Genomic DNA, 13,087 nt, shown 5'->3' on the forward strand with positions numbered 1-13,087 from the left:
AATCTGACATCCATAACATATGCTTCTTGCTTGTTAAACACTCAATAAGTATGTGATCAATAGACAAAAATACATTTCTTCAAATATACCATGTTGTTTTTATAATTTAAGAGTAGAGGCTAACAAATGAAAGGATAAAACCCAAAACAAAAGGAAAATAACAGAGAAAAACATTAAGAACAGTTGCAAAATGCAACATGGAACTACTGCAAGAATAATATGCTTTCAAAAATATACAACCAGAATGAACAAAAGCTATAATTAACACACAGTTCCACATCTTACTGCATGAATACCCTAGTTAACAAATTCTAATCAATAAGAAGAAAGTATACCTCAGTGTCACTATGGATATTGTTTAAGATAAGCTGTATCTTGAAGGGTAAAAAGAGCAAAAGTCTACTAGAAAGAACAGAGCAGGCAGAGATGTGTCAGACAGCACTCCTCAGGAAAGCCAAGATGACATTTTTATAGTTATTTCTCACTTAGTGATGGCAATGGTCTATGGGCCAATGACAATTACCAGATTAAATGCATGTCAACATGGGTAAAAAAGACGACATACTCTCAAGGAATATGAACACATACAGATATAGTATTTGACATAGGTTTCTTTTTGAAGTCTGAGGAAAAAAACTAAGGCAAGAAACATTAAGTGGAAAAATCTCAGAAATAATTCTGGATGATCAAATCACAACTTCATGTAAAAAGTACTGTAGAACAACTATAAAAATGAAAAAGGAGAGTCACCAAATGTTACAAGTTCTGAAGTCATGAGAAGCGGAAAATTCTAATGCTGAAAAAAATAGGTATGCATGAACAAAACAATTTCTAGTAATAACAAAGAGTAAACAGTGGACAGAGACAGTAAAAATACTGTTAAGGGAACTCAGAAATTTCAAGAAACATTTCTGATCTGTTTTTAGAAACACAGAAAATGGATAAATACACACACCATACATTATATCATGTATTGGCCAACAAGTAACCAAATATCTTCTAAGTAAAACCTGATTAGATAAGAGACACATTGTGACACTTAGCACCTCAGTAACCTTGAAATAAGTATCAAGAAAGTCTTAATTTTGATCCTGTTCAATTTTGCTGTTAATTCCCTTTGGAATGCTACAGAAATTCAAGCATAATATATGAAGAAATTAAAAAATAACTAAGAATCATCGTACAATAAACAACTCTACACTGCATTACAGAAAAACAGTCCTGTAAAACAAGCTTGACTTCACTTGATTCAGAGAAGCCAAGACAGAAAAGCTAAAAGTCTAAGAGTTAAATTAAATAAACTGGTTAAATACTGATTCAAGAATCATGCTGAAATTAATGGGACTTGGGAGAAAAATCCCCATTAACTTTTTTATATCACGTAATACTGTTTAGTGGAAAAAATAAATACTTCATATGTTTTCTTAATTGCTATAAGACTTAAAACTTTATAGAAGTGCAAAAGGGAAACAAAGTTGCAAATATAATTGAATTTCTTAGATTTGAATGTCAAGTGCTTACTGAGAGTCATATGCATTCCTTAATAATTAAAAAAATAGCTAAATCATAATAGAGTTCTAATGCAATTATGACCATCTATAGAATACTACCAAAACTTCAAAACCAGGATTCTAAGGTTAAATGTAAGTTTCATTTTAAGTTTCATTTAAGTTTTACTTTTGCTTTTGAAAATAGATGTGTAACATATCAAAAAGCAACTGACAAGTGTAATAATTGTATATTTTCTGTCAAGTTTCACACAGAATTTTCAATACAAAAAAATACTGGTGAGCTGTGATAAGCATAATGATCTAAAATACGAGATCATAATAATCTAAGAAGTCTATTTTTTCTGTGCAAGCCACCTGAAGCACAGAAAAAAATAAAGCAAATTAAGAACAGCCCAATTAACTGCCATGCAGACTAATTATCTGCAGTAAAACCACATTAGCTTAATGTAATTCAGGTATATTAACCCCTATACCTTTTCTCCAATACTCAATAACTTGAATATTTAATACTGTTAAAAAATCAGTATATATACAACTTATCAAAATCAATACTGAAAAAAGGCTAGTTACATATTCTCATCTTTTAGTATTCTGGAGTCACAACGGAATAAAAATCAAATGCCAGTACAGAAGAGACAGCAGTATTAAAAATCTTGCTGGTCATGCTGACATCTTGTATTTCAGTTTTCTTATAGCAAGTACCTCAAAAACTTTTAGAACATAAAAAGCACATGGTAAACCATCCTGTACTACAATACATTTTGCACATATAGGTGTGAAATTTGATTGCAGCTGTGAAATATTCTCTATTTAAAAGAAAATCTACTGCCTTTATAACAGTCTTGGCAAGTCCATTCACCAGGAGTTCCACAACCCAGAGTAAATTTTCAAAACCAAGCATTTTATAACTGGCATAAAACTATCAAGGACTTCTCCAACTTAGCCTACACTTGATTAAGGTTCAGTTTTTTGACTGATCATTACAAGTTTCATGAGATCTTCTAGCTTTAGGCCTATGATATAGCTTGTATATAACAAGTCTTCTATAATCAACAAAGACTCCAAAAGAAGCTTGCATGCCTATGGACCTTAAACTTCAGAGCACTTCAGCAGCACCAAAACATACTTAAATAATTTCAGCAGACTTATATGAATGCCTGTGGTACTCTATCATGCCATCATTGTGCCCATTGTCACCACTCCTGCCAAAACAACACCAAAGACTTTGTACTGACTAACATAAGAAAGAAATGAGTCAGAGTATAAGAAATAACAATTGTTAAGAGGACAAATAAAATGTTTCTTTCATTACAACATTTTGATAAAAATAATTGAAAGGTACCTTAATAACTCATTGTATTGAATGCAAGTCCCAAAGGAGAGAGAACTGTCTCAGTTGCACGTTTCCTGCTTCAATCTCCAGTTTGGTAAAAAGTCCTGCTTAAAAAGCAGAGACTGCAGCACTTAATAATAGGCTGCTATTGGGCAAATTTCTTCTCTCATATCAAATGGCATGATACTGATGTCTGTTGGACACCAGCCATGCACCTCGTGCTTTCAAGTAAGAAGTTATTAGAAGTGTTTTGCCTCTAAAACACGTGTGAGTAAACAGAGGTTCCATATCTTTACAGACTATTTGCTCTTGTCCAGATAGTGATATTTAAAATGCCAAGTTCAGTTATACTCAGTTTTATTAGAAGAAAGAAACCTATGGACAGAGCTTTTTGAGGTCACAAAATCATTTCAAATACATCTTATAAGGTTAACAGTAATATGCTTGCCTAAAATACTTAGGGAAAAGCAATCATTACTGGTAATGTACTGAACTCAGGATAGGGAACTTGCATTAGGGAATGTAGTTGCATAATTTTAAGGTCATTTGGGGGCCTGCTATGCATATGCATAAAGAGGGCAAGATCAGAAATACTTAATAAATGTATTGTGGAAGTAGGAACTTCCAGCCTTTTAGGGTTCTAGAATCCATGGCTCTCTAAAATTTACTCCCACATTTACCAGCTTGCTTGAATAGTACTCATCATTTTATTTCAAAGTCCATGTCAGAAAAATATTTCTTTTTTCTCTCCAAAAAACTTCAAATTCCACTGTGAAAGATACACCACCTCAAGAATCAAAGCAGCATGACTAAATTATGGCTGACTAGCAGGTTTCTCAGACATGGAAGCCTCAAAACTTTGAAGTCAACATCATCCATCTTCTAAGGGAAACTTTAGAAATGGTGAAGAGTCCCAACTTCACATTGACTTAACTTGAAGTCGTGAATTCTCAGTTAATCACAACCAGGTCTTTGAAATTTCCCGTATTTGATTCGATATTTTTACTTGATGACCACTTTTCACACATTCTATGACACTGGCAGAGTGCTCTGAGAAGTTCTGGGTAAGAAAGAGGGATGAAAATATAATCATCTTATCTTGCCAACAGAGGTCTCTGGTGTCCAACAAATAGGGTCTCAGCTCCTTCCTAAACACCTACTTTCCACCCGCAGCTGTCAACTGCAGGCAATAAAACAAGGAGTGGCAGATGGCTTTAGCAGAGTCAGTGCCCCAGGGGCAAGAAACAAGAGAAGGGAAAGTACTCATGCTGCTGCAACGGGAAAGACAAAGCAAGGGAGCAAGTTAGGGACAAGAACTTCCACTACAGCGCTGCACATTGTTGTTTCTGTCTCACAGGTCTAGAACACCCATTACACCCTGCCCTCAACCCTTATAGTCTTCCCCTTTGTGAAGTAAATGAGGTCTTGTCTGACCACATTTGCTCCAACTTTTCTGAAAAATGTGGGGGAAAAAACTCCATACTGTCAGCTAGGGCACATTCATCACATTAAATATCACGTTGAAAAGATCTGTATTTTACAAACCTGCCATGCATTAAATGTACGGCATTAGGCCACGATGGATTTATTTCTAATTTTGTAAAGACAGAGGTAGCAGATTGAAGTTAGAACCTTGCTGGTGATTGAAAACAATTAGATGTATTTTAGGGGTTGAGGGAGATGAAGAAGACAGGACCACAAGACACAGCCAGGAAATATTTGTGCTGCTTCTGAGTACCACACACTTCAAGTTACATTAATTGAAGTACTTGTCTTTACAGGAATAATGGTGATAAAGCAGTTTATAGTTTGTGTTCTTCAACTTATCCAGCTTATCATTAATTAGACATTAGAGTGAAATATTGTAACAAAGGTGCAATGCGGCAACATTTTCCCTACACATAAACAAAGCATTTTAGAGGATCAGAGCCTGTGATTCACACAAGAACTCCCACTCTCACCAGAGTTGATGAGCCTACTCGCACAAGATCAAAACTGCGGTAAAAAAAATGTTGCTCCTTCTGTTTAATACATCTCACCCATCTCAAGTTCTAGGAGACACTGGTTTGCTAGATGAAAGCTCAGTGTCAAGGTGCACTTGTACTTTTGTACTCAGATATGTGAATAAGCAATACATTGAGAATGCTGGTATTAAATTCATACTTCACTTACACCAAAATATACTAACAGTTCTTTTTCAAAGTAATTTTTAGGGATCACGAATTATAAAGCATTGAGCTGGTTAACACACCTTGCAATGATGCAATGCCAATATGCTACATTTATCCAGCCAGCCTTGAGCAGTTTTGGATGGCATGCAAGCTCTTAAAAACCACAGACATGAGTTACTTTCATTCACACCATTCTCTTTTACTAGGATTGCAAGTTGTTGAAAGTGAGAAAAAGTGACTTATTACCTCCTTAACTGACATTTTAAGCATCTTACTAGTAAACTAATAAAGAAGCTTACTTCTAGGTCTAAAAGAAACAAAAAAACCCCAACAAACCAACCAACCAAAAACAACAAAAAAATCCCACTCCAAAAACCCAACCCTCTTCTCTTATGGTAACAAGCTCGCAGGTAACATACCTAAGTAACTCGCCTTACACCTGATGGTGAAGGTGTGCTTAAAAGAGATTATGCAGTAGCTAAGAAACCTACTTACAGATTGAATCAATTTGCCACTTAGTCATATTAAATGCTACTGGACCACTTTATAAACTTGATAAAAGCATCCTTCTAAAGTAGTTGTAAACACAAAGGTGGTAAATAAGTATTTAGACTTTTCACAAACATCAGGTAAAGCTTTCGGTCCAAGGTCAGATGAAACGGAGACAGGAAAGGAAGTCAAACAATCAAAACCTTTTCAATAAACCGAACTGTAACTGGAGCTTTTAAACCTCTTACCAGCCGAAAGAAAAAGTGGGGAGCACCTATTCCTTCAACTCCAGCTCTAATACTGTTTGAAGCAAACAGCAGCTCATTTGTGCAGCAGACACGAGAAGCGCTTGTGAACATGAAAGCCCGGCTTTCAAGGGCTTTTTGTTCGCCGCGCTCCGGGGCGTGGAGCAGCCGCTCCAGGGCTGTCGAGACCTGCGGAACCCACCGGCAGCAGCAGCCGCGGCTCCGTGCCTGCGCCGTGCCCCGCGTACCCCCCGCGTACCCACCGCGGGGCGGCTCTGGGCGGCAGAGCCGGAGCCGCCCGGGGAGGCGGGGGCCCGGCCGAGCCCTGCCCGCGCCCCGCCGCCCCTCAGCCCCGCAGCCTGCGCTGTGCGCCGAGCTCGCTGCCATCGCCCCCTCGCCGCCCGCCGCGGGCCCCAGGGGCAGGCGGAGCGGGTCGCTGCCAGGCGGGGCGGACCCGCGGCAGGAGCGCTCGGCCCGCAGCGCCCCCGACGCCGCCTCCCCTCGGCGGCCGCCCCGTCACCACGGCAACGCCGCGCCGCCCCGCCCCGGGCCGTCAGCTGAGCCCGGCAGCCAATGGGATGGATGGATGGATGGATGGATGGATGGATGGATGGATGGATGGATGGATGGATGGATGGATGGATGGATGGATGGATGGATGGATGGATGGATGGATGGAGCTGTGTGTTCATGCTGGGAGGGCGTGAGTGGGGGTGTGTGCCTCCTACCACTTGTGCAAAGCCAGGGTGAATCACAAGTTCCCTTTTATCCCACCAGGAGGACAGGATAGCAGGGCACTTCTGTGCCCACCTCTGTTACTAGATGCTGCCCAGCATTGGGACTGCAGCCTTGGCATTGCTGATCCCCCCCAAGAGAGAGCTCAGGCTTGTGGTTGCTGCGCTGTTCTAAAGGCACTGGCTCTTGGCCACTGTTCAGGTGAGTGTCCAATGTGTCCTTGTAATTCAGCAAAGCCCTTTCCACCTCTCCTGGCCAAAAATCATGACAAACGCTTTCTGACAACACACTGCAAATTCTCCTTTCTTGAGTAGCTATTTTTCCTGCTAGCTCAGAGCCTGAAATATTTTATCCATTCTGCAGGTAATAAGTTAACCCATTGTAAGCACAGTGTCAATACCAAATGCGAGTATCCATGGAGAAATAGAGAAATCCAGCCCTTCATGGATAGTAAATTTTTCATAGTCGCTAGGTTGAGTGTTGCTGCGACTTACTGTGGCACAAATTAGGAGCTTTTCTGAAGTTAGTGATGCTCCAACATTGGTGAAACAAGTCTTGAAGACCTTGGTAAAAGTACTGCTGCTGCAGGGATTTCAGGTTATTAGTTTTACTTGTAACGAAAAAGTTAATGATCCACTTACTGTATGGACTTACAACTGTATGGACACACAAGGAACAGGGTTAGGCTCTGAAAAAATGAACAAATTATTATACTGGGAGGTAAAGCATTTTCAAATAAACAGAATTTTTTGATCTCCTCACCAAAAAAAGTTTGAAGATCACCAGCCAAAGGGCTTCTCTAAAAACAAGGAGTGCTTTTTGAAATCCAGCAAGTTGTATGCAAAGAGAGAAATGATTGCTGCAAAACTAGTTGTTTCCAATTATAAAACCCAAACAACTCGGAATGTACAGGGGCTTTCATGTAATTCTCTTCTAAAGGGCCTTCAAAGAAGAGCTTTGCTTCAGGACCCTTGCCAGGAGGAGCTCTGCAAGGGGCTGGAATTTCAGTGAGGAATGGCATACTGCGGCACAGCAGCAGCGCATCTGTTGTGAATAGCAGCTGCTGCACAGCACTGAGCATTGTGCACAGTCTCACTATTTACAGACAATCTTTTGTATGCTATCTGTTTGCTGGAGCCACCAGTGAAACTATTGCGTGAGTTCTTCTCAGTAGAATCATCATGTATGTTTCAGGTACTTGTTTTAAAGTAGTATAGTTAGACAAAGGTATTAAAATATCTCAGAGTTCTTGAAGTGTTGACTAAACATTCAGCATTACCATATAAAGAAACATTAAGACTTTCATCAGACAGTGGGTTACTATGCTAATGAACTCAGAGCAATGTGCTGTCTGTAACACTGAAACTTAAACGTTGAAATCCTTGTTGTAGCATGTAAAATCTTTCCTCTGTAAAATGGTTTAATTAGTTCCATCCATCATTGAAAGGTACTGAAAACTGTAGAGTTTACTTTGTTTAAATCATGATGCTTCTCAGGAAATTGAAGAGGTGAATTGTTAGAACTAGTACAGAGATTCTCACTACAACAGAGAAAGCAAAAAAGAAATATTTGGAAAGCAGTTTCAGCTGACCCCTTTGATAAAACTAAGTTGCATGACATATCTGATGTGGAAGCAGAAATTGTACAGCAATAGGAAGTTGTTATCTCCATATCTCAAATGCTAACACAGTTCCCCCAGTCAACTCTGAGATAGATCTACTCTTGTTATGACAGCTGTTGGAAACTGATGTCAGTATAACTGTGCAATGTCTTTTGATAATCTTAACTATTACAAACCTTAAAATATGTTTATGATGTTATCTAAGGCACACTGTTTGAAAATGGCTCTATTTATAATCAGAAATTGTTCAGCTATTTTAATAAATAAATCATATACTTGGGAGTTTCCTAGCCAGATCTGCTTGAAAAAGCATTGTGAACTTTTTGTTTCTGAAAGCTTAAGCCTGAGGATTAATTAATGTTTATACAGCTCTTAGTAAAAGCAAAGTTACTAGTGCCAAGAATTATTAGTATTTAATCTTTAAAAGTCAGATCAATGACAGGCTAAACTGTCAGAGAACTGCTATTTAAAACAACAGAAATTGCTGAAAATCCTCTTCCCACCATGCTTGAATGTGCTCAAGTATGCTTTCATTTCAGCCTCACTTACATACAGATGAGCAAAGATATTTTTCAGCTTATTTGGGTTGACGCCCATCTTTGTTTAAATATCTGGGGAGATTACCTAAAATCTTAGGGACTTCTTACAAAATTAAAAAAAAAACTTTCTTTCTTAAATGCATTTTCAGGGCCTAAGTGTTGCAGATAATTATCTGCACAAATCCTACTCTACAGTGTAATCTATCTGATTAACCAGTGTTCCTCCTGTGTGCAACTTCACCCATTTGTGTGATAGGTCAGACCCTTGTAGTGATAGTTTAATTGCATTAGACTTGCACAGCTCTTTTGACTTCTGAGGAAAAAGACTCCTTGTGTTATTTTTTAAAAATTTGCTTCCCTTTCTACTTTACACCACGCAGAGGTAAAGTTTAGGTGCAATTTTCCTCAGAAAAGGAGTGTACATACTGGAAAACAAGCAACAAGCAAAAGGGGACTGGAAAGGCAGAGGAGCTCATCAGCGAAGCATAGAATTAATAAATAAAGCCATTTTTCAATGTTACAGGAACATATTTTAGTACATCATTGTTACTTGTGGAGAAATACTAAATTTTGCTTTGGCTATGCCTTAAATTATATTCTTTCTTGACAACTATACACATATTATTCATACAGTGCTAATTACTTTCCTTATAATATAATTGACTTGTTAAGTAAGAATATGAATTAATTGGTGGCATAGAAAATTAAGTGATTCCAAGTCAGGCCTAGTTAATCTGTGTCTGGCATATTATCTCTTGATATTCAGTAAATTGAAGTATTATATATACAAATATTGTTTTAATTAGAAGAAACAAACTTTGCAGACTGACTAATGAAAGCTATCTACATTTATCTGGGAGTGTTGATAACTTGACCTTACTCAGATGCAAGCAGACTGTTAAAATTTGGGTTTGCATGTTGCACTATAGTGCATACTGAAATATGAACATCTTGAAGGTCCTGTGGACTGGTAGACATCTTAAAGAATAGTGTTCAAGTGATGCTTGACAGCTATAATTTATGCTTTTAGTTGCAATTTGTTAATAAATGTATTTAAAATTTATATACACTTAAATTTAAACCTAAGACTATATAAGTCAGTGTTACTAGCCACCATTAAGAGTAGATCTTCAAAGACCTCAGTGTCTGGAATGTTTGCAAGTCTGGTCCCAATTATGGGTTCTAAGTTCTTCTGAAAATCTAAATTATATTTAAATACTACAGAAGGACTTTGAGTCTTATTTTAACAGTCTGACTCCAGCTGCAGGCACAGAACTCATGGATTTGGCCCAAACTCACACACAGGTCTGGCCCTTTAAAACTGCAAATGTGTGAATAATCCTAAACCTTCAAAAGATCGTTCCCTTATAATGAATTTCGTGAGTAGATGTCTTAAAATTTCTTCAGCATAATACTTTTCATAAATATGAGTTTGAGGAACAGAATACAAAACACTGTGAGTGGAAATTGCATCACTAAAATGCAGCAAAACTTCTGTGAAGTTCAGCAAAACTAGCTGTTGGCTTTGGACAAACCTAAGATTTCTTTAATATATTTATTAAAATGTCTTAGAGGAAACTTCTATCATCAGGTTAGACGATTACTTTTATTTTCAATATTTCATATGGCACAGCTGAACTATAAATCCCTTCAATCTTAAAATAAAACCATTTCCTTTTGTGTTTAAGGATGTTATGCTTATAAATTTAGTACTAATAACTTGTGGAAGTGAAGACTTTTTTCATCTCAAGTATGGAACTATTAGGCTTAAAAGTGTTGTTTGAAGGAGACACAGTTTAATAAATGCACTGAGAGCAAACAAAGTATTACAGTGTGTAGGAGATATGGTTGGTCTTTCCTCAGAAAATAAGTGTTCCCCTCAGTCATGTAATACATGTATTCAAGTATACATTTACAAAACTATGGAAAGTATGAATGAGCAGTTCAACCCAAAATCTTATATACCCCCAAAGCATTGAAAAATACTGGGTTTGCTTCAGTTTTTCTGTCTATTATTCTAGATAGTCTGTTCTCTATATAATTCTGCCCAGGAGCTGCAAACAAAATGCTGCATAAATTACAAACAATCTTTTGAACTTTGTACACACAATGTGTAGTATTATTGGTTATGTGAACTTTATAATTCCTTAAATTCTTGCAACACAGAACTGAAAAACAACCCCAAAATTCAGTACCTGTTATCTGATGAAGCTTTCCAGTGCCAGAGTTTCTGCAGCTTAATTTCACACCGCCGGAGCTTCTGTATTAAGTGCTTTTACCTCCTTAAAAAAAAAAAAAAAAAAAAAAAAAAAAAAAAGAACAAGAAAAGAAAAAAAAAAGTATGTCAGCACAAGCCCAGACGAAACTCCAAATCCGGGAAAATAAAATTAACCATGCAGATCAAAGGCAGACGAGCACTGAGACCAAATGCCTGTAATCTGATCAGTGATCAGTTGCCGTACATCAAAGGCAGTGCTTTGGCGAGGAAAAAGAGCTCCTTTTCCAGCAGGTAGCTGCACTCAAATTCTGCCTTTCAGTGCTCTGCACTGGCTCTTTTCCCCCTTTCCTTGCTTGTGCTGGGAGAATGCACACGATTCTGAAATGCTTGGGGTTGAGTGGCTGGATCTGTAGCTTTTGAGTTCCCAAGCTGTGTTGTGGATTGTGTGTTGGAAGCTTTCCCCAGTGCCAGCGGGTTCCGCTTTATCCCTTTCATCTCGCTGAGCTGCAGATCCCATGACATCATTCAATGCTGTGGGACTGGTTAGAGAGCTGTAATACAGCCTGTGGGGGAATGCAGCTAAAGAGCAGCAAGAGTTTGCATGATTTCTAATCAGGTTAGTCCATTGTAACAAACCCAAGGCTCACTTCAAAGTCTTCACTACAAACAAGTTTCATCCCGAGAAGAGAGAATAGTGCAGCTAGAAAGTTTTCTTTAAAGGATTCTTTATAATTTTGTCTGCAAAAAGAAGTTACAGTCTTCCATAAAGTTCTGAAAGTCAGACATGAAGGTCGGTTTGCCAGGCAGCTGTAACACACGAGAGAAAACTACTTTTGTTTATCTCTTTGTCGAGATTTGGAGCAGAGAAAATGGTGCATTTTGCACGCTGGCATTGGATTTTTGCACTGGCAAAACCAAGCACAATAGAGCATGCTCTTAGTCCCTGGCTCACGTCCTCCCTGCTGCTTACTGTGTGGCCTTTTGCAAATAATTTTATTTGAGCCTGATTCATCTGTGGCTTATGATTCCTCTACGTAAATGTGCTGAGAAGCTGCTATAAGTAACTCACAGAAGTGTTTTTCAGTGTAAAGGCATTTTTTAGCTAGAGTAGATTTGAGGTGGTCACCACTGCTATTCCACAAAGGGAGGGGGAGGCTTTTGGGGTCATGGGAGTATATGGACAGACATTCTCTGTGCTGCTGCAGGTCATAGCTCTGAGGATAGCTGGAGGGTCCTGTGTAGCCCTGGCAAGCAGGGAAATCCCCAAGGCTGCTGTGACTTTTCTGTCTTGCAGTGCAGAGGAAAGGCAGAAGAAATGTACTACTGAATTTCATATTCAGTGATCTGAAGCTAAGTTAGTTTTTGGCGCAGAGATTGATTCAGCCCTCTGTACTTCAGCTGTTAATAAAACATCCATATATAAAAGCAGGATGGATTTTAGGATAATCAGCCATACTGAAGATGTCACTAAGTTCCCATCCACGCATACCCCATACTTTGGGCATACCACATGTGCAGATGAAAGCGATACGAGCCTGTCAACTGATAGAGGCATGCAAATATTTACACACCGAGTAACCGAGAATTCATTTAAAAGTCAAAAGTAGAAAGAGGCAATATGCTAGACCCTTTTGCCTTAAGCGTCAAAACAAAAGCAAACAATCAGCGGATAATGGGCACCGGATAGGCGAGCACGGGAGGACAGAGGGTCCGCTGGAGATGCCTCGTTCTGCCCCTCGTGTGCGGATGCAGCTCCTCCCTGGCCGCGCCCGCCCCCCGCTCCTCGCCCTGCGCAGCCCGGCCGCGCCGCTCGGGAATGGTGCTCCCGCCGCACTCGGTGGGATAGGGAGCCTTCTGCTGGTGGGACGGCGCACTGTGGGCCGGCAAGGAGCACTCTGCCTCTCGGAGATGGCAAGGAAAATTTCCAGGAAGGCTCGAGAACCTTACAAAAGGTGTTGCAGAATGTAATTCTGTTGCTAGCTGGAAGGAGTTTAATTATTGGTTTGGGTCACCTGTGCAGGCAGGCCATTGAGGGGTGTTCTGGTAACTGAGATGGAGAAGAGCTGATGCACGTGCGGGGAGTATGGTGCAGGTAATGAACTGACTTTCAGGTATACACTGCTGGGAAAAAACCTGAACAAACCATATATTTCTCTCTTTCTCTAATTTCCACTTCCACCTATTATAAATAAAAGAAAATTATCCAGGCTGCTTACTTTTCTTTC

General features: G+C 39.1%; 1 protein-coding gene across 2 annotated transcripts in view; it reads right to left on the reverse strand.

Moving 5' to 3' along the window:
- Positions 1-11,130, reverse strand: part of TNFRSF19 (TNF receptor superfamily member 19) — a 57,615-nt gene extending 46,485 nt beyond the window's left edge. Inside the window, exons 1-2 of one of the 2 annotated variants that reach the window (XM_041487445.1) lie at positions 11,107-11,130; positions 10,840-10,926 (exon numbers count right to left, since the gene is read on the reverse strand). The gene's annotated coding sequence lies outside the window, so the exon portion shown is untranslated. Of the gene's footprint in view, positions 1-5,752; positions 5,840-10,839; positions 10,927-11,106 lie in introns of those variants that run through there. The other variant, XM_041487446.1, reaches the window with a different exon arrangement.
- Between the last annotated feature and the right edge of the window lie 1,957 nt (positions 11,131-13,087).

The sequence above is a fragment of the Pyrgilauda ruficollis genome, unplaced genomic scaffold (assembly GCF_017590135.1).
Source record: "Pyrgilauda ruficollis isolate IOZ18807 unplaced genomic scaffold, ASM1759013v1 scaffold8, whole genome shotgun sequence".
Lineage (NCBI taxonomy): Eukaryota > Metazoa > Chordata > Aves > Passeriformes > Passeridae > Pyrgilauda > Pyrgilauda ruficollis.